Source organism: Engraulis encrasicolus, unplaced genomic scaffold, assembly GCF_034702125.1.
Source record: "Engraulis encrasicolus isolate BLACKSEA-1 unplaced genomic scaffold, IST_EnEncr_1.0 scaffold_74_np1212, whole genome shotgun sequence".
Lineage (NCBI taxonomy): Eukaryota > Metazoa > Chordata > Actinopteri > Clupeiformes > Engraulidae > Engraulis > Engraulis encrasicolus.
In genome coordinates this window covers 62,397-86,088 of record NW_026946082.1, presented here as the reverse complement: position 1 = coordinate 86,088, position 23,692 = coordinate 62,397, and the positions used below count along the sequence as shown (strand labels likewise).

At 41.4% G+C, this 23,692-nt stretch overlaps 1 long non-coding RNA gene across 1 annotated transcript in view; it reads right to left on the bottom strand.

Moving 5' to 3' along the window:
- Positions 1–12,408: 12,408 nt before the first annotated feature.
- LOC134444809 (uncharacterized) overlaps positions 12,409–23,692 on the bottom strand; it is a 36,469-nt gene continuing 25,185 nt past the window's right edge. The window contains exon 4 of the long non-coding RNA XR_010034111.1: positions 12,409–12,478. This is a non-coding gene — a long non-coding RNA (uncharacterized LOC134444809). The remainder of the gene's footprint in view (positions 12,479–23,692) is intronic.

The following is a 23,692-nucleotide window of genomic DNA, read 5'->3' as shown; positions in this document are numbered from 1 at the left end:
TCTGCTGGGGTATGTAAACATATGAGCACCACTGTATATACTCATTGTTACACGCTCTCAATCTCGAAAGATACTTACACGCTCTGAATCTCGAACGATACTTGAAATGTTGACTAGAAATAAAATATCCCAAGTGGTCACAAGAGGGTCCGCGTGTCTCTCGCAGCGAGGCCCATGACAGCGCAGGTGTCTCCTGCGCTTTCGGTGCCCATGCTCCGAGACAGGCGTAAGCGCAAGTGCGCAGTTCTGACTAATTCATGGGTCCGTTTCGGTCAGTTTTGACCAAATCTGAGACCGTTCCGGTCCGTTCTGGCCAGTTTCAGTCAGTTCCGGTACGTTTCGCAGCGTAATGTGCTCTTATTATGCAAAATCTGGGTCCGTTCCGTTCCGTTCTGGCCCGTTTCGGTCCGTTGCGGTAAGTTCCTGTCCGTTTCGGTCCGTTCCGGTGATTAGGTACACCCGACCTCCTTGGTTCGTGTCTACGCTAACTAATTCCCTCAGCATGCTACATGCACCTCAGACTTTACACAAAAGTTGGTGAAGGTAAATTTCAAGCTCATTTAGTAATCCAGGGCATTGGTGGTGGTGGATTGTTTGCTGACATACTATTTGTTTGTAGAAGTTGTGGTGGCATATAACATAATTTCCAACCAGGACTTCGGCGTCAGGTGACTTGCCTGACTGACTGGGTTTGTTTATTTCACATCCCAAGCCTAGCTAGAAGTTAAATAGCAAAACCGTAACATTGCACAGGTGACAGGTTAGATAGTTTTGCTTGTCATCATTTCACTATAATTTCATTTCAGCTGATAGTCTGAGCACATAAACTAATAGTTCTAGGTTTGTGGCGTACACCTGCAAAATGCATCATTCCTCAGTTATTGTTCATATTGTAGGGTGACTCAGTTAGCAGAATTTATGTTGAGACATTGCTTAATATAATAGGCGGAGGTCATTTTCATACCGCGAAATTTTGATTATAGTTTAATGTTTTATCTGTCGTCTTAATATTGTGCATATTCATGCTTAGGCTGTTGACATGTGAAAGTTGAATGTTTGATACCCATATGCTGAAGTTAGATGTTTGTCATTGTGCTGCATGTGGACGGTACCGTTTTGTCTATAAAACTATGGAGGCCAATTACAGTGCCCTCCACAATTATTGGCACCCCTGGTTGAGAGGTGTTAAAAGCCTTAAAATAAATTCAGTGTTTATTGCAGAAGAATACTGTCACACTGAAAATTGTAGGAAAATGTAGCCTTCAACTCAAATGAATTGTAAGAAAAAAAAAAATCCCTGACTAAAAAATAATTATTTTTCATTAAATCACCTGTTCCACAATTATTGGCACCCTTAACAATTCCCAGGAAATAAATATAATTGAAGCATTTCTGTCATTTCTACAGTAGTTTACAAAGTTTACCAGAGTATGTAGGAACATTTAATTAGTAATTCATCACTTCCTGTTTCCCTGGGGTATAAACATGACGTGACACCGAGGCCATTTCTCTTATCCACTCTTAAACATGGGAAAGACAAAGGAACACAGCATACAAGTGAGGCAGATGTGCGTCGACCTTCACAGGTCAGGCAGAGGCTACAAGAAGATTGCCACTCAACTGCAGCTGCCCATATCCACTGTGAGAGGAATAATTAAGAAGTTCAAAACAACTGGAACAGTGGTAAACAAGCCTGGACGAGGACCCATGTTTATTTTGCCACCACGCACATTGAGGAGGATGGTAAGAGAAATCAAAAGATCTCCAAAGCTCACTGTTACAGAATTACAACAAATGGTAGCATCCTGGGGTCACAAAGTCTCCAAATCAACCATCAGGCGCTGTCTACACGCCAACAAGCTGTTTGGGAGGCATGCACGGAGACAACCTTTCCTCACTCACAATCATAAACGCAAGCGTCTGGAGTTCGCCAAGCGGTATTGGGGCTTCAACTGGGACCGTGTGCTTTGGTCAGATGAGACCAAGATTGAGCTTTTTGGCAACAAACACTCTAAGTGGGTCTGGCGTACCACGAAAGATGCGCATGCTGAAAAGCACCTCATACCCACTGTGAAGTATGGGGGTGGGTCAGTGATGCTGTGGGGCTGTTTCGCTTCCAAAGGCCCTGGGAACCTTGTTAGGGTGCATGGCATCATGAATGCTTTGAAATACCAGGACATTTAAAATCAAAATCTGTTGCCCTCTGCCCGAAAGCTGAAGCTGGGTCGTCACTGGGTCTTTCAGCAAGACAATGACCCTAAACATATGGCCAAATCTACACAGAAATGGTTCACCAGACACAAAATCAAGCTCCTCCCATGGCCATCTCAGTCCCCTGACCTCAACCCCATTGAGAACCTGTGGGGTGAGCTGAAGAGGAGAGTACAGAAGAGAGGACCCAGGTCTCTGCATGATTTAGAGAGATTCTGCAAAGAGGAATGGCTGAAGATCCCTCTTTCTGTCTTTTCCCATCTTGTGAAACATTATAGGAGAAGATTAGGTGCTGTTCTGTTGGCAAAAGGGGGTTGTACAAAATATTAACACCAGGGGTGCTAATAATTGTGACACACATTATTTGATGTCAAATAATTATTTCTTTATGTGGGATTTTTTCCCCACTGAATAAATGCACTTGTATTGAAGGTTGGATTTTTCTCTTTTTTTCCATTAAGGTCCCATATTATTTAGAAAAAAAATAAAATAATTGGAAGCTAAAAAACACATCTTAACCAGGGGTGCCAATAATTATGGAGGGCACTGTACATGCCATCGTTCCTCTTAGGAGTAATGTTCTCCCTTGTGTTGTTTTCTGTCATTGCAGATGTGATGTCCCAACAAGAATCTGCCAATAGGCTACCACATGTAAGTACACACTCCCAGTATAAGAAAGCAAATTTACATCAATCAATACATTGTGCAGCTTTAGTCTGTTAATGTGACTATTGTCAGTCAAGTAGGCCTTCCCAGATTGTGATAATGCTATGACATGTACCACTCTGTTGCGGATAAGCACATTTCTCCTTGGGAACTCAGAGCCTAGGAGGTACTGTAAATTGCCTTGTGAATGTGGACTTGTGTAACGCCGCATTATGTAATAACGGTGCAATATGTAATAATGTAATAAATTATTACATAATGCGGTGACAACTGTCGTATTATGTAATAATTTACGCATTTCGTAATAGATTTCTTGAACGCATTTCGTAATAACTTTTTTCTCATCTTGTAATAAATTATTACAAAATGCGAAATTTATTACGGAATGCGGCCGCAACTTTTTTTTTTGATGGAAATGTAATAACATGGTGCATTATGTAATAATCTATATGGATATGTTTTTTCTGCACTTGGATTCAGTAGGTACAGCACACACATAGCCTAGTCTCAGTGACATGGTAGTCACTGCCCTCTCTCTCTCTCATTCTTCTCAGTTCTCAAACTGCTCGAGAGTCGCGAATGATGCGGTTAAAACCGTTAAGATATCATTTCACAACTTGTTGCGTGCAACGAGTCCAGCGAATGTCTCGCACTTTCTGCTACATTACACCAATTTACAGCGACATTAAATAGGCCAGGTCTAAACACTTCACGAGGTGGTGAAAACTTGTCTTGCACTTGGGTCTGTGGCGCGGATCTCGAAAGCGCAGGAGAAACCTGTGCAGTTGTGGTCCTCGGTGCGAGTAGGCTATCCTACTACACAGTGACCACATAATGATGAGAGAGAGAGAGAGAGAGAGAGAGAGAGTGTGTGTGTGTACGCACGGAGACAAACCTGGCCCATATTGATCTTAAGCCCCATCTTGGCTCTTTGGAAATATTCTTACCATTACAAGGGCTATTTTAATATTTTCCCCCAAACGACATGAATCAAATCCCAGGAAAAGACCAACCATTATAAGTGACTCGTGGGGAGCTGTCCATGCTGGTGGTGCTTAATTTTCCCCGATATTTGCCCGTGGAGTAGTGAGTCTTTCATGTCTGCCTACATGACCTTGCGCGCCAGGGTCTGACCATGGTGCTTTTTGCCCGTGGAGTAAGGAGACTTTCTTCTTGCAAAGCAAGAAACCAGAAGTTTCTCGTTCCACTTCTATAGCCAGAAGTTTTCCGTTGGACTGACGAAACCGAACACGATCAAGTTTGCAACTTCTTTCCCTCATGCGCTGTCCGTCAGCACCACCTGTCATTAGACGTCCGATTAGCTTTCATTACGTGCTGAGGGAAAAACTCTCGCCATTAGGCCTATGTGCTTTTGCACTGTTGTGAGGGATATCACCAAATAATTTAGATAAAAGTCAGAACATTATTTTGGCAATATTATTATTATTATTATTATTATTATTATTATTATTATTATTATTATTATTATGCCTATCATTATTATTCCCTATTGCACAAGAAAACAAGACGACCCCTTTTTGGCTGCACTGCACATGGTCTTAACAGAGCTCCCTGTTTGTAAAAAAGCTTCTTGTGTTTCGACAAAAAGGTGTCTCTTTGATAGTGCCTAACACACACGTTGGACGCCTTAAGAGCAAATAGGCCTAGCCAAGGCCTATCGGAATGGCGGTATCAAAAAAGTGTCAGTATGGCGGTTAGGCTCCCCCCTAGCCTATAATGAGGGATCAGCCGTCTACACAAGCCTAGACATTTCACTATAAAGAGTTACCACAAATTCTTCTGAGATCAGATTTTTCAAAATCAAAAAGAAGCCCATACCTTTATACATCTTGCCTCAGGACTGTTGCAGTGCTGTGAAGGATGCCATGATCCAAGTGCGAATGGATTTTGAGAGGTGTGCGACCGTTAGTAACGTTCTGGAATTCTATCAAGTCTACTTACCAGTTCCCAGCAATGGGGAAATATCGGGAAAAAATAAGCACCACGAGCTTGGACAGCTCCCCACGAGTCACTTGTAATGGCTGGTCTTTTCGTGGGATTTGATTCATGTCGTTTTGGGGAAAATATTAAAATAGTCGCTATTTCTAAGTGGCCTTTGGAATGGTAAGACTATTTCCAAAGAGCCAAGATGGGACTTAAAGGGTAACGTTTAGGTGAAATTTATAACTAAATATATACTGGATGTTGTCAGGAGAGGTGTTTTGAAACATATATGTGAAATTCACAGTCTATAACAAAGCCAAACTGCAATATTTTTAATGAAAATGTATCATTTTACAGCTAGGCTAGACCTACTTCTAAAATATTGGGCTCCTCGCTGGCGTAGATAGAGGGAGTCCAACTAAAGTTCTGGCTCAGCTCTCGCTTGTGGATGTAGGTTTACCAACCATTTTGGTTGTAGTAGAGATGCTGGGAAAAGTGGACAGTTAGGCCTATATTGTATGTGGGCTATTGAAAATGGTCTATTACTGTGTTTGTGCATTGTGTATTAAAAAAGACAGATCAGCGGGTCTATCGGTTTATCTAGAATATTAAACTGTTCTGGGTCTCCGCACTGTCTGTGGCCATGCGTAATTTGCGATTATAAACAGGGGGGCGATATCTAGGCCTATCTCTCCTTTGCTTTCACATGAGAGATGCATTTCATAGGCAAATCTAAAACAGTCTCAAAGTAGACCATTACATAGGCTACTTAGAAATAGCGACTACTTTAATATTTTTCCCAAAAAACGGCATTTGCCGTGGAGTAAAGACATGCCTGCCGCCTAAATAGACTTGCGCCCTCTGTCCATGGTGCTGAAACCGCGGCACTACTCTTATGTGAAGCGCGTTACAGTTTCACGATGGGATTGGCTTACAGGCAACAAAAAGACCAAACTATACAATAGGCTATGGTTGGAAGGCCCTACCCTTTGCCGACAATGATGAGAAATAATATGGTCACTCACTGTGAGTGGCATGGCGTCAAACGTTTCCTACTCGGTGCAAAACAATAACTCATAGCACCCGAGAAAAATGCCATGTTGTAAAAATGGCATATAGCCTATTTTCAATTTCAGTTCACTGCTCAGTAGGCCTATTACATGAAACTTCAATAAAGCTCATCCACATGCACGTCACAAAACAATAAACCAGGCGGCGGGACATTCGATTATATTCCCTCCAAAAATGTCAGCATGTCACAAAAAACAGTTATTTGCATTGTCCGTAATTATACCAAACTAAAAAAGTATTCCCGTAGGCTAGAAGAAATCAAGTCTTCAGCTGCTATAATCCGTTACAAAACTGAAACAAAAATGCCAGCACAAATATTACCTAATGCCTGCACAAATATTACCTAGGCTATATAGCCTACCTATTTTTGCATTGCGAGCTGTCCACGTGTGTGGTGCTAGGGGCGAAATGTGCACTGGCAGCACTCGTCGTTGAGTTTGGGAGATGTCTTTAGTGGGAGTAGGCCTACAGTATATCACGAAAGTGAATACACCCCTCACAGTTTTGCAGATTTTTGAGTATATCTTTTCATAGGAAAGCATTACAGAAATGTAACTTTGACACAATGATTAGTGACCTTTTAACAACATATTTAACCGCTTAAATTTCTTGTTCACTCAGAAAAAAACAAAATACATCCATTAATGTTTGAACATGTACTCACAAAAGTGAGTACACCCCAGATTAAAATCCGGTAGAGAAGGGGCTATGTTGGCTCGAATCGTCTCGAAATGAAAAGGGATGGCAAGGGAGGTCATCAGTGTGCGTTTCAACCTTTCTTTGCATTGAACTTTTAAATTTTGAGTCTGCATCTGGCTTAAATAGATTGGTTTGAGATTTGAATGCAATCCTATGGAGAATATCATGATCTGCTTCAGTAATCACAGTGCATGTTGACATGCATGTTTCTTTTAGGTGTATTTCAGATTGCCAATGTTGACAGCATTCATGCATCCCCAGACCATGTCAGTCCCACTACCATGCTTGGCTTATGAGAGGATACACCTTTTTTGTAAAACTCACTTGTTTACCACCACACATGCTTGACACCATCTAAAGCAAATTTGTTTAACTTGGTCTCTTCAGATCACACAACATGGTTCCAGTGATCCATATCCTTGGTCTGTTCATCTCTCTTGAGACCAAGATAAACAAATTTGCTTTAGATGGTGTCAAGCATGTGTGGTGGTAAACAAGTGAGTTGTACAAAAAAGGTGTATCCTCTCATAAGCCAAGCATGGTAGTGGGACTGACATGGTTTGGGGATGCATGAATGCTGTCAACATTGGCAATCTGAAATACACCTAAAAGAAACATACATGTCAACATGCACTGTGACTACTGAAGCAGATCATGATATTCTCCATAGGATTGCATTCAAATCTCACACCAATCTATTTAAGCCAGATGCAGACTCAAAATGTAAAAGTTCAATTCAAAGAAAGGTTGAAACGCACACTGATGACCTCCCTTGTCATCCCTTTTCATTTTGAGACGATTTGAGCCAACATAGCCCCTTCTCTACCGGATTTTAATCTGGGGTGTACTCACTTTTGTGAGTACATGTTCAAACATTAATGGCTGTATTTTGTTTTTTTCTGAGTGAACAAGAAATTTAAGCGGATAAATATGTTGTTAAAAGGTCACTAATCATTGTGTCAAAGTTACATTTCTGTAATGCTTTCCTATGAAAAGATATACTCAAACATCTGCAAAACTGTGAGGGGTGTATTCACTTTCGTGATATACTGTATATGACTGTGTAAAACACGTTGGACCTGCTGGACATTTTCAGTAGGCTATGCTTGGGGAAGTAGATCGATTATTTGCATGCGTCTTGTTTCACCATCGAGCTTGCATCAGCATGCCAACGTTAGGCTATTTGCTATCCTGACATTTTGCTGGATAGCATAATATCTCTACAAAATCGGGAGTAAATTGAATTGAATTGAAGTCTCCCAACATGTCTTGCCAATCCATGAGGATACGGAAAATCTAGCACACCACACGCGGAGAAAGCGTTCCTTTGATAGAGAGGATACCTGCGTCTTTGTAAAGTGCTGCGCGCACGTTTGATTGCCGGTTTTACAAATTACGGGGATAAACATGCCAGGTCCAAATTACTAACAGGAAAAGAGGGACGATGACAAAGGGAATGAATCGGCAGGAAGACAGGGATGATCTTTCTCGCAGAGCAATGTTGTCTGCAAGAGCGAGTCTCGCCTGGTTTTGTGTAGGCTATGGTTACGACACGTAATCCACCGCTGGACCAGCTGGCTATCAGCAATCACCGCAAGAATCAAACCTGTTATTTTTCAAATCCTGGTCATGCCCCGTGAGTGTAGGCTACTGCATATAGTTAAAACATTGCTACGACCCAATTTGGCACACTGTCCACTCCATGCGCAAAAGACACAACGTCGGAAGGGATTCGGTTACTGACAGAGGTACGAAACAGTCCTCAACTTCAGAAAAAAAGATGGAAATGTGGATACTATGTGGGCCTGGAGAAAGAGGTTCACTCTCTCCAGCAGTTCAAAACCACCGTGTCAGGTTATGCTTCGGAAGCATATCGGGGTTTTTTTTTTTCGACAAAAACGAAGCGCCATAAAGTCACAGTCAAGTTTCTAGGCTATAGGCCAGTACAGCAGCGTTAATAAACTCCAAAAAAGTCATGTGCCATACCCTAATAATGACAATCTTAATGTGCAAACGAAGTGTGGGGGATTGGGGCAATAAAAACAGTCGGTGGTGGGTAGTGCGCGATAGCTCTGTGATGGGGAGGGGGATTCTTTTGGCTACACCTAGCCTACCCAACTCAGGACTCTGGATCCAACAGTGACTCCACAATGAGGGAAACACATCGAAAACATAAAATTAAATATGCTATATGCACAAATGGAGTTCATATCAATCAGACATTATATTAGGTTAACAATGTTATTTTGAAACCTAATGAAGAGCCACATAATAACGGTCTGGCACACCCTCATGGCGCTGCTGCAGCGCATTGACATGGAGGAAACCTACAAAAAAATATGATTATTATTTTAAATAATAAAACGGTTCAGACGGTATCTGGTGGATACTGCCACTGTTTAAGGCCATTTCACTTCTTGAAATTTAGCCTATAGGTCTGGAAAGGTGTTACAATATTAGAACCTGGCCTATTCTCTGCGGTGCTTAGTATGTCGGTTGAACACGGCGACTCCCTCTATCTACGTCGGATCAATATGGGCCAGGTTTGTCTCCGTGCGTCAGCGGACACACACACGCGCGCACACACACACACACACGCACACACACACACACACACACTCTCTCTCTCTCTCTCTCTCTCTCTCTCTCTCTCTCTCTCTCTCTCTCTCTCTCTCTCTCACACACAAGTTGTGAAATGATTTCTTAACGGTTTTAACCGCATCATTCACGACTCTCGAGCAGTTTGAGAACTGAGAAGAATGAGAGAGAGAGAGGGCAGTGACTACCATGTCACTGAGACTATGTGTGTATTGAATCCAAGTGCAGAAAAAACATATCCATATAGATTATTACATAATGCACCATGTTATTACATTTCCATCAAAAAAAAAAGTTGCGGCCGCATTCCGTAATAAATTTCGCATTTTGTAATAATTTATTACAAGATGAGAAAAAAGTTATTACGAAATGCGTTCAAGAAATTTATTACGAAATGCGTAAATTATTACACAATGCGGCAATTGTCACCGCATTATGTAATAATTTGTTACATTATTACATATTGCACCGTTATTACATAATGCGGCGTTACAACTTTAGTAATTTTTCAAATACTACCTTTACAATATGCTTCCTGATCCTAGACCTGAGATCCAATTCCTCTGTACAGCTATTATTGTTATAATTAATAAAATACAAGACTATTGTCCATATCCATGGCTGTAGCATACAGGTCGAGTGCCATTCAATGAAATATACCTCATACAGTATCTATTTACTGGATATTCATACCATGCTGACATTTTTTTAACCCCAAAACCTGCCACTAATATACAAGTTCAGCTATTTATTAAAGTTGTTTGTATACAAAATGGATATTGTTCTCATTACCCTCCATGTGCCTTTTTTGTACCTCTCTGAACAGTACACCTCAGCAGGCACACCAGAGAAGGACCACTCCTGGATAAGGATTTGAGCCACTGCCACGACTGCCATCTCTACACTATATTACACATGTGAGTCATTATCACAAGCCTGGTTCTAGCAATCCATAGCCTTGCGCTGTGTGGCTCTTATGAGGCGAAGATAAACAAAATGTAACCAAGTGATTTGTATAATGTCCCCTAACACATCAGCAAGAGACTGAAATTAGGCCTACACTTAGATGTTAGGTTTTTTTTTTTTAGTTTTTTACATTATGCTTCCTGATTCTATACCTAAGATCTATTTCCCGAGTAAAGCGATCACCCTCATATGTTTGTGTATAGTAATAAAATATAACTGGTACTATATCCATGGCTGTGTGTTTCAGGCCAGCAGATGTGGGAGTTGGTGATTGACGTGACTTGTCAGCAGGTGGAGGACTTCCACGGCCCCGCGGACTACTGATTACTGTGTGTGGCCTAGAGCCACCTGAGGACCTCCAAGAGCTGGCAAGGACACCATCCGCGTCGCCCGTAAGTTTCATCTGTCTTTCACGGCTTTTGGTCCATAACATCATATTACAATTAGCTACAACAGGCAGAACTAAGCCTTTTATTCAGAGGCCACTGGGCCTTTGTTCTGACACCTGACTATCTGAACTGTCTAAAATAATTTGTCAACCCTTTCTCTTGCTCTTTTCAGAACATGGACAAACCAAATCTGACAGGGTGCCCATCATCAGCTGCTGTGACGGGCCTTCCATGGTGTTGCTGTGGTTATTGCAAGGACAAACAAAAACTGTTTTGTTTGGTTTATACAAACCAAAACAATATGTAAATAAACTACACAATTTGTACTGCTAAATCCTGAAATTGTCAGTAGTTATTAAGTAATGGCTGTGTGCGTTTGTATTAAGCACTATATAAAAATACATTACACATACGTAAAACCTGTTCTGGCCTTTTCTGTTCAGCATTATGAGAAGTCAAATGGTAAAAGCATGTTAATATACAGGTCTCAAGCACAAGAAACATTGGGATGATAATAGTAAGTGTTTATTTAAAGGGACACTGTGTGAGATTTTTAGTTGTTTATTTCCAGAATCCATGCTACCCATTCACTAATGATACCTTTTTCATGAATACTTGCCACCACCATCAAATTCAAAGTATTAGTTATGACTGGGAAAATTTCACTTGTCTTGTCATACATGAAAGGGGGGATGTTCTCCATGTCCGCCACTTTGAATTTCCACAAATAGCCATTTTTAGCTGCAAAAATGACTCTTTTTGGACCATACTAGAAAATATTTGTTTATTACTTGGAAAACTGTCATGTAAACATCACATTTGGCAATAGGCAGCCCAGTTTGAATGAGCAGCATAGTTGCAGTACCTTTTTTGACCATTTGATGCACAGTGTCCCTTTAAATACAGGGCACATCAAGATTCCTGGTGGCACTTCAAATTGGCCTATTCATACAAAGCCTACCCATCTGATGATGAATTACTGCAGACTATGCTGTGGATAGCTGGTAAATGCATGAAGTAAGTGAGGGTCAATTAATCTGATCTTGAACATAATTTGAAGAACATGCCTGCAGACATGGCAGCACAAGAACATAGGCTATTGCTTTCAAAAAACAAAGTAGACGTTATGTCCTGCTTTGAGTGATCACTAGCCTACTTGTTTTGAGAGAAGGCTCACAACTCGCAGATTGCATGTTTTAAGACTGTCCAACTTGTATGCAATAGTCATTTTTTCCTGTCATTACGTTTCAATTACAACGTGATGAAGTGGGTGACATGAGGATGGGACTCGCTAGCTAAGGTAATATTACTCAAGTGCTATTATAAACTACCCTTCAAGATTTCATTACCGTTATGTATTGATATTCGCCACACTTATTGATCAGCAGTTTTTTAATGGGTTATGTTTCAGTGAAAATCAAGGTTTCTTTATTGACACTTACCAGTCGCACAGCCGAAAAGTGGGTTGGTTCAGTAGCACCCTCGCAGCGTGATATTAATTTTTCACCCTTGTTATTGCCATCGTGGGAGGGGCGGGACATGACTTGAACTGAGCATTCTCTGATTGGGTGTTTTGTCGTCCAATCAGCACCTGCGTTGGCGTTGCTAAGGTGGAATGTAAGGTGGAATGTTCCCAAATCTGGCTTCAAAGCGTTGAATGGCAAATAGCGATTTGGTCTCCATTCTATTTACTGTCAATGGTTGGTCTGTTTAGTGTGCTGCATCACACAGTCTTTGTCTCTTTAGTCTTTACTCACCGCAGTGTCTGTAGTTTACAGTCTGGATTCCTGAGTAGAGTACAGAGCTGCTTCACACCAGAGTCTCCTAGATTATTATTATTACTCAGATCCAGTTCTATCAGGTGTGATGGGTTTGATGATAGAGCTGAGACCAGCGCAGCACAGCCCTCTGCTGTTATACTGCAGCCATCAAGCCTGGAGAGAGAGAGAGAGAGAGAGAGAGAGAGAGAGAGAGAGAGAGAGAGAGAGAGAGAGAGAGAGAGAGAGAGAGAGACTGTGAGTAACTGAGTAATGCAGAAAAGCACATGCTCATTACAGTACACACACACACACACACACACACACACACACACACACACACACACACACACACACACACACACACACACACACACACACTGTAGTGTGTGCCACTGCAAAGATGATGATATCTGTATCTGTATCTGTATCTGAATGTTTCCATGGTGGTCTGTTTAGTGTGCTGCATCACATCCTCTTTGTGTCTCTACTGGCTATTTCTCTCACGTCCACAACAGCTGAGCTGATAACCTCTACTGATTAGTAATGGCCATTTAAACCACACGGTTTCATAATTATGTTGCACAATAATGCAAAGTGGCAAATGAGAGCCCTTCATTTAGATCAGCGAGCTATAAAGTCTCTCTCTCTCTCTCTCTCTCTCTCTCTCTCTCTCTCTCTCTGTCTGTCCCTCTCTCTCTGTCTGTCTCTCTCTCTCTCTGTCTGTCTCTCTCTCTCTCTCTGTCTGTCTCTCTCTCTCTCTCTCTCTCTCTCTCTGTCTCTGTGTCTCTCTCTCTCTCTGTCTGTCTCTCTCTCTCTCCGCTATGAACAAGATGGTGATGCCAGGCTTCATAATATGAAATGGGCTTAACCAAAATAAATACCAACATATTGTGCCAACTAGAACAAGGTTTACAGGTTGTCACTGTAGTATTTTGTCCACGTACAAAATCATAAGCCTACTTTAATTCACAAACATAAACACCATGATTCTAATAGGCCTATGCCTCGTTTTCACTAACTGGACTACCTGCAAATCAGTTGCATTGAGTAGGCTATTATGGCATGTAATATGTTGATAACGATGTTTTTTAATAGCCCAAACTAGGCCTGTAACGATATCGAACCGAACCGACGTACCGTACCGAAAAGACCTGTACCGAATCGAACAGTGCTGTACCGAAAGGTTGAGTAAAAGGCTACTCTGTTCATGTTTTTACATTATGCTGCCACTACATGCAGAGGCTCGTGCAGAACCCTGAGAGAGAATGCAAGAAAAAACAGGTGTAGAGGCTTGTTCTTTGTGAAACCTTGAGAAAAAGTGCTATTTCTTACACTGATGAAATCTCCGATCCAAAGTAGCAGGTTGAATGTTTCCTTTTTTTCGTTTGTATTTTGACAATATTTTGGTGAAATAAGCAACGTGCTGAGGAAGAAAATGGTTTTCCATTTTGTTCCCATATACTGTACCGAAAATGTACCGAACCGTGACCCTAAAACCGAGGTACGTACCGAACCGTGATTTTTGTGTACCGTTACACCCCTAACCTAAACATTTTTGCACACCTACACGCTATACGCCATTTTGCAATGAATTTTGCAATAATGTAATTTTGCAGTGGTTTACATTAGTTTAACCTACATTAATCTGACCTAAAAAATCAATAAACTGCCCGATTTAACGGTATAAAGATACATGCAGTTACATCGGGGTGCCGTTTGTAAAATCGCTCACTTGGTGTAGGCTACTCAACTGAAAACACATAGCCATCTACCTCTGCAGCATGGGGCAGCTGTCATTCTGAATGACGTAAGGCGCTAGTACAGCCCTCCCGGTCGAGAGGGCGTGAAACTAGTGAGTCTCACACACACGAACGCACGCACGCACGCACGCATGCACGCACGCACGCACGCACGCACGCACACGCACACGCACACACACACACACCCCTCTGGCCTTACTCCTCCGTTTAACAAGAGGATGTTATACAGCAGTGAATGAATCAGACACCAAACTCTCCAAACATGGGAAAGACCCAGGAGCTCAAGTAAGGTAGTGGTGCGCACATCCAAGACGCAGGTGCAGGACAAAAGGGTCAGACACTGGGGAAATAAAGCTGAGTGTGCAGACATTCAACTATATTTTCATAAAGACCCAGGAGCTGTCAACATGTAAGTGATGTTAGATTGTGGAGCTGAACATGGCTGGAACGGGCTTCTAAACCATAAGTAAGAAGCTGAGTGTAAAAATGCCAATAAACTGTGTCCTTAAAGGGACACTGTGTAGGAAATGGTCAAAAAAGGTACTGCAACTATGCTGCTCATTGAAACTGGGCTGCCTACTGCGAAATTTGATCTTTACATGAAAGTTTACTAAGTAATAAACAAATATTGTATGGTCCAAGTACAGCCATTTTTGCAGCTAAAAATGGCTATTTCTGGAAATTCTAAATGGCGGACCATGGAGAAGATCCCCCTTTTCATGTATTAAAAGAGCAATTTTTCCAGTTATAATGAACACTTAAAATTTGATGCTGGTGGTAAGTATTCATGAAAAAGGTAACATTAGGGAATGGGCAGCATGAATTCTGGAAATAAACAACTAAAAATCTCACACAGTGTCCAGTTAAGAATATAAAATGACCACTGATCTACATCAGTCTTCGGATGCTGTAGGAGCACAATATACAATATCAGGCTTATACTGAGCATACAACTTCAAAAGTATTTTTTTATATCTCATTATATCCACTTAAGAAAGCAAAATGTCTTGTGTCTCCTCAAAATATGAATGATAATGAAGTGTGTGTGTGTGTGTGTGTGTGTGTGTGTGTGTGTGTGTGTGTGTGCGTGTGCGTGTGCGTGTGCGTGAACAGTCTATGACTGCAATGGCTGAGCTCATATTATAGTAAAAAAGCCGCACTCTCGGGTGTAATTCTTGTAGTTTTAATCTAGTGGGTTAGCATGACAGACAGACGTTTCGGCCTAAGCCTTCTTCAGCGTCTTACAATGGCTGAGCTCCATAGAGATTCCTCCAGGGTTTATTGGCAATGCAACACACGCACACATATACTTTTGAGGACACAAAAGATATTTTACTCTTATATGGACATAATACAATATAATGAATGACAAAAGACCAACAAAGGTCGGCGTCTGCGCCTTGAACTTGATACTTGTGTATTGCTTGGTGCTAGCACTCCCAAAAAGTAGTAATCACTCAAGATAATGGAAAAAAGGAGGCGCACACAAGACTTGTGTGAAAAAGTGTATTGAAGCCGAAAATATACAACAGAAGTCTTAAGGTTAACTGGAGAGACAGACGTTTCGGAGCTAGTCCATTCTCAATGTCTCCAGTAGGACATAATACAATATAATAGTATAGTAATAGTCAAGTCATATAGTCAATAGTCAAGTCAATAGTCATAATAACAGAAGTAATAGTCTAGTTTAATGCTTTATGCTCAGTACAAGCCTGATATTGTGTTCTGACAGCACCCGAGGAAATACAACCCAACTGATACATATTCTTATTTTCTGGGTTTTCTGGGAATGCACTACCAGCAGCCTCTTTGTGCAGATGGGCCCGACGGCGGGCCAGCACTCATTTCTGAAAAGATTCAACTACACCATAACAACATTGCTATGGCATTACTGAGATGCTTAAGTAACAGATTAAGACTTGGCCATTACAACGTTGGTGACAGTAAGGTTATAACAGAGGCTCTGTGGAAAGGGGTTAAACTTAGACTGATTATTTATTTGTGAGCAAACCAACAAAATCAGCAATCAGCACTACTATTACTTTATGTATTGTGTTCTGACAGCACAGGAAGAGTCATTGACAATATATGAAATGCTAGTGAATGTATCTCCTTTCAAACTTCAATTTAGAACTATACTTGATTGAATTAGTTAACCTGTCTGAGGTCCAATTGTGTACAGTTTGAGCTGAAATCACCAAAATCTGCCTAAAATTAACCCATTTCTGCTTTAAAGACTTCTATAATTGTGTAAGATACTAATATGTTGGGTATCACCTGAAAGGTAATGTTGTCTGCTTACATGTGGTACCACTCACAATGATCTAAGAGAAATGGTAGTGAAGTTATGAGGCAAAATGGGGCCAAATGTCAGGTGTTTTTGATCAAAATAAACATCCAAAATCAAAATAATGTTATATCTGGTCATTCCACACCTTGGAGAATGGGAATCACAGCAATTGTCAACAAAAACGTTTTTTTTTTCCCCGAACAAGTCTAATAACCCTTCAACCTTTCACAGACCTCACCTGTCCTCTATGTTTACCTCATGGCTCCATGTAGGTCACTCTGCACACTGCCGATAAGCTCCAAAAATAAACTTTATTATTTAAAATGCAACGTTTCGATCACACTGGATCTTCATCAGGCATATGGGTAACAGGAAGAAGCTGTGACTTATATCACATGATCATTCATACACCCGCCCAGGCAAGGCACCCAAGGGTGTCAATCAAATGGATTGACAGGCATCTTGGCCTGTGTCCATCATGCATCAGGCAAAACCAAAAACATTTGCAAGTTTCAAGAAACAAGAAATTAAAAATGTGAATAAAGTACATGAGCATATAAAGTACATTTCACATGTTTTTAAAAAAAAAACAAAAACAAATCGAAGACAGTTACAGAAAAGGTTTTAGATCAAAGTACATATTCATCCCTTTAGGTGACATAGTATTTAAAGTGTATATATAAAAGGCTTCACGTCTAAGCAGTAAATTGTCAACGTCACCCCCTCGTCTAGGGATCGCAACATGTTCGATACCAATGTATTGGAGGGTTGCAAGATTGTGCTTGGCCATGTTGAAGTGAACTGCAACGGGGTTCTTCTCATCACGCAGCCTTATGTTACTTCTGTGTTCTGCTATGCGCGTTTTAAGGCACCTCGTTGTTTTACCTATATAGGCTAGACCACAGGGACATTTTATCATATAAATGACATTTTTTGTGTTGCACGTAATGACTCCCTTGATTTTAAGACTTCCCAGTGTGCGGGTGGTTGAAAGAGTTGCACTTCGCGTGAAGTTGCATTGCGCACACTGGCCACATCTGTAATTGCCATCAGGAACGGGAGGGAATCTTTTTGGCGCATGATCAGGTGGTCGGTCCGCCTTGACAAGAAGGTTTCGGATGTTGGGGGAGCGCTTGTAAACAAAGCGCGGGGGCTGTCTGAACGAAGCATCTCTGAGATTTGGGTCGGAGCTGAGGATAGGCGCGCACACACAGGTGCCAAGGAAAAGCCACCTTATGCCAAGAGAGGGAGAGGAGGAGGGAGAGGAAGAGGAAGAAATGCAGGAGAGGCAAGATACGAAGACCAAACAACGCGCACAACCAGGAGCGCGCGCCGTTGAATGTGGTGAACCCCTCCAACAAGGACCTATCGCCTGCATGCATCTCAGCGCTCAACTTGAGCCTGTCGTTTGTGCCAACTACCTACTGCAACGAATTCAACGCTTACAGTATGTGGATTTCCAGAAGTTTTTTCGAACCCTTCGCATAAAGGAGTTTTTTTCCAGCAACCCCTATCCAATGCCAATGGAAATGGGAGCTTCTGGGAGTCCCCCTTCGCCCCCACACACAGCGTCACCAAACACAGCATCAACAGATTCAAGCACAATGACCAGTTTCCGAGGTAAATCCACTTTTTTACCACCCAAACACAGGAATGCCTCGTTAGAGACTTTTTTTTGTTTGGTTGAGAATGACATTTCACGTGTATTCAATAAAAAACGTGAGTACAAAGTACACGACAACCTCACCAACGAACAAAGAATGGCTTTGAAAGAACTTAATAGTGACCCCACTGTGATTATTAAAGGAGAAGTCCAGTTTTTTGAACATTAAGGCCATTTTCTGAGTGGTCTGCAATGTTTTAGAGTCCCCCTCACCGTTTATTTCATGATTGCTGCAGTCTCTGTTATTTGGCTGATTTGGATTTGATCTCAACCAGCTTTAGAAATGCCGTCTATGGGCACCTGCAACTCTGTTCTTAAATACACCTTTAACATTTGTTTTCAAGAATATGCAACTCAGCAAGTGTTCAGCAGTATTCACTGGTGTTCCTTAACAATTTTTGTAGCGAAATATGGCATCTGTCGTGTTTTATGTGTGTTTTATGTTGCAATTTGTAAATTAAGTTTCACTTTCACTTTCACTTTCTTTCACAAAATGGCAAATAAAAAATGACAGAAGCCATATTTCGCCTTGAAACTTGTTAGGGACTGCTAGTGAACACCCCTAACCACTTTGTGAGCTGTAGACTTTCGAAAACAAATGTTTAAGGTGATTTTAAGAACAGAGTTGCAGGTGCTCATAGACGGCCATTCTAAAGCTGGTTGAGATCAAATCCAAATCAGCCAAATAACAGAGACTGCAGCAAACATGAAATAAACGGCGAGGGGGACTCTAAAACATTGCAGACCACTCAGAAAATGGCCTTAATGTTCAAAAAAGTGGACTTCTCCTTTAAATCTGCTGATAAGGGTGGGGCCGTGGTCGTAATGTCTTCTGAGGACTATGATGCTGAAATCAGACGGCAATTAGGAAATGCCACCTTTTATGAACGACTGAGATCGAACCCAACGGATAAATACAAAAAAGAAATACAAACAGTCTTGACATCTCTTTTGGACAGTGGTGAGATCACAAAGAATGAATATGATTTCATGAAAGTTGACCACCCTGTGACACCTGTTATTTACATTCTCCCTAAAATACATAAAAACCTTGAAAAACCCCCAGGGAGACCTATAATAGCTGGCATAGGATCACTAACCGAAAAAATATCCACCTTCATTGACTTCTTCCTAAAACCTCATGTTGTCACTCTTCCCTCGTTTATTAAAGACTCAATGGACCTGATTAAACTGCTCAAAGACATTCAACTCCCAGCGAACATCATGTTGGCAACTTTTGATGTTGAGTCACTGTATACCAACATACCACATGATGGCGGTATCAGCGCAATTGAGTTCTTTTTAAGCGCATATCATGAAACCAGAACACCAAGTGTTGAATGCATCAAACGCCTGACAGAAATTGTGTTGACAAGAATTTTTTTCATGTTTAAGAATGACTTCTTTTTGCAGATCAAAGGGACCGCCATGGGGAGCACCATGGCGCCCAATTACGCAAACCTCTTTGTAGGTCACTTCGAACATAACGTGGTCCTGAATCAGGCTGTCAATCCATTTTTCCATAACATCCTCTTCTATCACAGATTCATTGATGACATTCTTGTGCTGTGGAAAGGTACAGAAACCCAGCTGTCTGAATTCCAAGACTTTTTAAATGAGAAAAATTAAAATCTGAAATTTAGTGGCGTTTTTAATAAAGAAAAAAATCAGTTTTTTGGACATCATGATATCCATAGACGGCAATCGATTAAAAACTGACCTTTACAAAAAACCCACAGACAGAAATACCATCCTCCATGGCAAAAGTTACCATCCCACCAGTCTTAAAAAGAATTTACCTATCAGTCAGTTCAACAGAATACGACGTATCTGCAGCTCTGACCAAGATTACGCACAACAGTGTACTGCTATGTCCGAACGCTTTAGGGAGCGAGAATACTCCGAAGAGTGGATTAACAGTGCAGCAGACAGGTTTCACACCACCGACCAAGAGCAGTGCCTAAACAGAAAAAGACACACTGAAACTGACAACAGACTGCCATGCATTACTCAGTACTCGCCACTGAGCAGAGACTTTGAAGCGATAGTGAAGAGACACTGGCCTATCCTCAGCTCCGACCCAAATCTCAGAGATGCTTCGTTCAGACAGCCCCCGCGCTTTGTTTACAAGCGCTCCCCCAACATCCGAAACCTTGTTGTCAAGGCGGACCGACCACCTGATCATGTGCCAAAAAGATTCCCTCCCGTCCCTGATGGCAATTACAGATGTGGCCAGTGTGCGCAATGCAACTTCACGCGAAAGTGCAACTCTTTCAACCACCCGCACACCCGTCTTTTAAAATCAAGGGAGTCATTACGTGCAACACAAAAAATGTCATTTATATGTGATGCGATCTGGGAAACCCTTCACATGGTGGGATTTTACATTTTTCAGTCAATTTCAAGCCCTTTCCAATGGTGTTTTTGTTGTTTTTATATCTTGTCTCTGTCAAATGTTATACTTACCCAAAGTCAACTCAGTCGTTCGGAGGAATTGTGAGAAAAAACACTAGGTTGAGTATGGAGATTGTGGCCAGAGGAGGTATTGCAACTACACAAGGCGATTGTGGCCACAGTGGGTATTGCAACTATGCAAGGCGATTGTGTCCAAAGCAGGTATTGTAACTATGCAAGGCACTTGTGGCCAGAGTAGGTATTGCAACTTAGGAAGACGTGAGGTTGAGTATGGAGGATTGTGGCCAGAGTAGGTATTGCAACAATTTTTTCTTTGATTTATTTGATGTGTTCAGTTTTGAGTCAAGGAAACAACTAAGGAAAACAAACAAAACAATCCGTGTTTCAACACAGCATGGATAGCACGTTATTATGGATAATAATTATTAACATAGTATGTATTAATATTAATATCAAAGTTATTGGACTACTGTACAATTAGACCATTCTATGCACTTGGATCACTCCAACTTTTTGTTAGAGCATTGTATTCCACATCAACACAATGTATTGATCCTTTAACGCCTCTGAGTAAGAATTTATATCTTTAAGTACCTGCTGTACAGTGCAGATTGTTTCTTTAAAATTGTGGGAGTTAAGCTCATTCTCTGCAGGTCAACAATCTACAGTTTAGAGCGTTTCATGACAGCCACATATAGTGAAAGCAGTGCAGCATCCTAGTATGATGCTCAGGATGCCTCACTGATGGTGGCAGATACGGGCAAGACAGTTTTTTGGTCAAGGTACCTCTTTAAGAATAGTCTCCTCCTTCTGTATTGTCTCTAGTTGAAGTTTGCTCTCATTCATGACCATAGCACAGCCCCACCCCCCTGAGCATCACCATAACCGAGCTAACTCATCTTAGAAGTCGGCTCCGCCCCCAGTCCCACACCACAGTTGGAGTACTTAGAGTATGAAATAGGCCCAATGAAATGAATTGCAGTTGCATGCACATGGAGTTATCCAACTACATAAGTGCTAACTTGCACCTTGAATCTAGTATAACATGAAGAAAGGAAGAAAATGTTACAAGCAAAGACCTTATCCAGAATTTTTAGTAGGTTTAACTTAAAACTTTAAATCAATATCAACCAGTTACCAGTTACTGCTCTTGATTTCATCATAGATTATTATCATGACAAGTAAGGTCAAGAAGCAATACCTGAATGAAAGCAAAACTTAGGGAATTAATTAATCTCGTTTATTTATCAGTATACTTGTAATCCAACGGCACTACTTCTAAGGACAACAAAACACTGGAAAAAAATATTGTTTGATGCAACATAGCAAGAGTAGCACATTGCACTTGGCTTTGATATTCAGATTATTATTATTATTACTATTACTATTGTTATTATTATTATTATTATTATTATTATTATTATTATTATTATTATTATTATTATTATAGTAAAAAACAGAAGGTCAAACACTACCTACCACATGCATGTTCATTTCAAATCGGCTGAACCAACGTCATTTCATTACCTTTCACTAGGCCTATAGGCCTATGACGTCTTCCATGTTTTTTTTGTCTCCCTGAGACCCCCAAACTGCTGGTTAACCGTAGGCTAGGTCGTCTAATACATAGTGGCCTGTGTGCATGGAATATAATTTCAAATTAAATTGGGTCTATTGATTCGACATGTAGGCTATAGTTATGTAGCCTATTCGTAATTTACTGCCCAAATTTTGCCATTTTAAGGGGTCTGACACACCAAGGCGGTAAAGCGGCGCGGAACGGCCGCGTTTTTTACCGGCGTCAGTGAAAATACATTGAAACCTATCTGTCCTTACACACCAACCGGCGGTAGTCGGGCGTCAGCGGCGCGGGAGCCGGCTCCGCACCGCGCTGGATTTGGAAAATAGAACTCGAGCGTATTTTTCACGCCGGCGACCGGCGGTGTCTCATTCAAATGAATGGCAAAGTAGCATGCTAGCTTTGGCTGTGGGGAGGGTTTTGAATGGGACTGGCCGCGCACGCCGACGCTGTCAGTGTGCAAGGCAGAGAAAAGCACGCCGGCCAAAACTAAGCAGAAAGACCGCGTCCGCCCTGCGACCGTTCCGTTCCGCCTTGGTATGTTTTGGCCCTTAAATAGGTTCCTAAAGCAGAGCAGGAAAAGAAATGAATGACATGTATTGTACTTACTGTTTAGGGTAGCCTATGAAGCGGAAATATCAGCAAAATGTGTCAGAAATGCAAACATAACCATCAGTGTCTCGGATAAGTGCAATGAGCTCTCTGCTTGGAGGTAAACATGGTTTTGCGCGCTTCCAAACCCACCAGCTCCACGCAAAAAAAAGCAAGCCTCGGATTAGCCTACTTTTAGTAGGCTACAAGACGGTCGAGACCGCTTTGTTTTTTACACTCTGCAGCAGGCAGCTCAGACATTATAGAAGAGAAAAGTTTTTCGCCGCGCTTATCTTCTTCACTATCTCACGCGTGGCTTGAAATGACTTAGGTGATTTGAAAGACCGAGGTGTAAGTCACCGGAGCATCTCAGTTTGACTTTTTAAAATTGACTGTTGAAGATGTGTTAACTTAACCCATTAGGTAGACAAGACATAAATGCATAGGCATATTATTTTTCAAAATCTGAGATGATCCAGTGCGCTTATATAATGTAAGGACCAGTAATGACCAATTCCAGGACACACGACAAATTCAGCACAGCGTAGGCTATTATGACAAAGTGTGTATAGCCTACCAGTGCGGCAAAAGATTTCGCTATGCGCTGCCTCGGAATAGTAGCCTACTTTTGACCCTCAGCAGCACGCAGCACAAAAATAGAGAGGAGACGCGTTTTTCTTCACTGTTTGGTGCGTCGTGGGAAAGGACTGACATGAATTAGGTTTTAACGTCACCGAGTAGGCTATCTCAGATTGACTCTGGAAACGGACTGTTGAAAACGTTTTAACAGAACATTTGGCACGGTTCTAAATAAAAGCAATTTAATCGAGCCCATCTGCGATGATCCGATGGTGCTTCTTTAACCTAAATTACAGAAACCTAACAAGCCCTGTCTTGGCCACATCCGCATCTTCTAATTCAGCAGTTTATTATGACAAGTAGGACTACACAGCGCAGTAAAAAATAAATGAAACCTTTCGCGATAGATAAAGCCCGTGGGCGCTTTAGTTTTAGGTTTGCCTGTGAGCTCTCCAATAAAAAAAATTAAATCTACATTCCAGTGCCGTTTAGTAGCCTAATCGCAGTTGTA